Source organism: Acyrthosiphon pisum, chromosome X (assembly GCF_005508785.2).
Source record: "Acyrthosiphon pisum isolate AL4f chromosome X, pea_aphid_22Mar2018_4r6ur, whole genome shotgun sequence".
NCBI classification, from domain to species: Eukaryota; Metazoa; Arthropoda; class Insecta; order Hemiptera; family Aphididae; genus Acyrthosiphon; species Acyrthosiphon pisum.
In genome coordinates, this window is record NC_042493.1 from 15224901 (window position 1) to 15227674 (window position 2774).

A 2774-nucleotide genomic window follows, 5' to 3' on the forward strand; every position below is an offset into this window, starting at 1 on the left:
TGTACTTATTAAATGTTCAATTTTTATAGCTGTCTTGAAAACTTAACATAAGCTTCCTCATATGTAATAATAACAATAACCTACCTGAACCAAAAAAACTAATTTGTTGTAATTCAAAAATATTTGAAACTTTTACGTACCTATATTATTATATTTTATAGAATAATAGAATAATTTTTCGTATGCAATAATTTATCATTAAATTCAACTGTCACATACTCATATTGAGTCACATACATTACAGTAACTTACTCAATGACGAGGTTCACTTGACCTATCAGCTACTGCTTAACAGCAGAACGGTAAGTATAGTATCCCTCTTTTTATTTTTAAACTTTTGACTTTTGAGTATTCAATTTTAAAATGATACACAGCTTACCAGTTTCCTATCTTTGATATAAGAAATGTTAAAATATTTTGTAATTTATTAATGTTTTTTTTTAATTACAACAAACCAATTAATATTGTTTGATAAAAAGTGTTGTTTTTCGTTTAAAATTGAATATCACCTATAGGCATAACAATTTTGACTAAATTTGATTTTTAAACACTCAAACAAAATTAATATAGCATTATGTTTACTTAATTTTTTTAATTTCAATAAAAAGGGCCAATATAAGGATTTTATTACATTTGCAAGCCTAAGGTATTTAAATTGCAAATTGAATTATTTTTTTAAGTGCAAAGTAACTTGCAAATTTTCGTAATTTTGATCACTCATTAAACAAAATTATATTTTCTATGTTCTAACTAATTGCTAATTAGTGCAATAGTGCAAAATCGAGTGTTTAAAAAAAGTATTGTGCTGTCCGGTGCGTACTTGTGTCGTATTGGAAATTTGTAAATTGATCCTATTTCAACAACTTTTGTCATTAAAAATAATAATAAAATAATTTTATCAATGTTTCATCAGAAGCTTTTTTTATTCACATCGTGGCGCGTAAACTTTTTTTTGTATGTTAAAATGTATTTTTTTTTTGTATTTGTAAACATAAATTAACACTCATAGTCTCATCTTAACCTTTGACAATTTATTTCATCGATAAATTTATCTTTTTTCATAGATACCTACAACCACATATAATTAGTTTTACGATTGTGCGGTTTTTTTTTTCGAGTGCAGTGAGAATTGTAACTGTGCAGTGAAAATTGTTACTTTGTGCAGTTCAAAAAAAGAATTCCAGGATGATATTTATTGTAAAATATAAATAATAATTGAGTTAACCTCAAATTAAAAAAAAAATTTCCATTAAAATTAAAAGTTAATATTATTCATTATTATATAAGTAGGTACTATTATTTTATGCAAAAGTTTCACACCAAATAATTAAAAAGAATAGGTTGTTTTTATTTTTATTAACAATAAATTATTATTACAAATTACCTATATTACAAGTAAATATTACTTATTAAGTATTATTACTTATATTTACAAACAAATTTTTAAAATTTTTATTTACAATAAAAAAAAAATATAAAAACATTAATATAAAATGATTTATTTTATTATCATGGGTAGAATCCGGATTTATTTGTTTTTACATATTATCGTTTCTGAGTATACGCAGTTTTATGAAAGTAAAAAAGGCTAAGTAAAAGGGTAAGTCGTGGATGTCGCTCTGCTGTACAGTAGGTTACAAGTGGGTTACTGTAATGGATGGAATTAAATTTGAATCCAATGATATTATATCATTGTATACGAAAAACGATTCTGAACGGAGATGATTTGTCAGTCTAGGATATATTATTTTTAAAGAAAAACTTATGGAGAACCTTGTACCAAATTTTAAAAACTTAGTTCTAAAAGAAAAAATTTTTACGATTTTTCAACCACTAAATTACTTGCAAATTTTCGCAATTTTGACATATTTCGTATAAATTTGAACTTTAAATGCTTATAAATAAAAATTGTGACAATGTATTCCTTTTATTTTGCAACTGCTATTGTAAAAATATGTTAGGAGCCTTGTATTAAATTTCCAAATCTTAGAATTAAAAAGAAAAACTTTTATGAATTTCTGTCTAAGATAATTTGAACATTGCCGTAATTTTTACGTATTTAGTCAAAATTTGAACTTTAAATGCTTATAAAAAAAAAATCGTGACTATATATTTCTTTTATTTTTCAATTGCTATTGTAAAAATATATTATGAGCCTTGTATTAAATTTTGAAATCTTAGATATAAAAGGAAAATTTTTTATGAATTTCTAGCATAAAATAATTTACGAATTTTCGTGATTTTTACATAATATGTTGTCAAAATTTGAACTTTAAATGCTTATAAATAAAAATTGTGAACAATGTATTCCTTTTATTTTGCAACTGCTATTGTAAAAATATGTTAGGAGCCTTGTATTAAATTTCCAAATCTTAGAATTAAAAAGAAAAACTTTTATGAATTTCTGTTTAAGATTATTTGAACATTGCCGTAATTTTTACGTATTTAGTCAAAATTTGAACTTTAAATGCTTATAAAAAAAAATTGTGCCTATGTATAATCGGCCCATCCCTAGTTTTAAGTTCCGTTTTCATCACATAATGAAAAATGCCCCAAAATTAAAACTTTAAATAATTTAACAACATTTTAAAAATAACGATTGCTCTTTTGCAAGACACAAATATTTTTAACCCCACCTACCAATTTTTTGGTAGCTTGTCCTAAGTCCTGAAAAAGTGGTGAAGGAAAATATTTGTGTCCACAACTCAAGTGGTTTTTATTTAAAAAAAGCTATGTACGCAATTAGTATTATGACAACGAAACTCGTGTCCGCA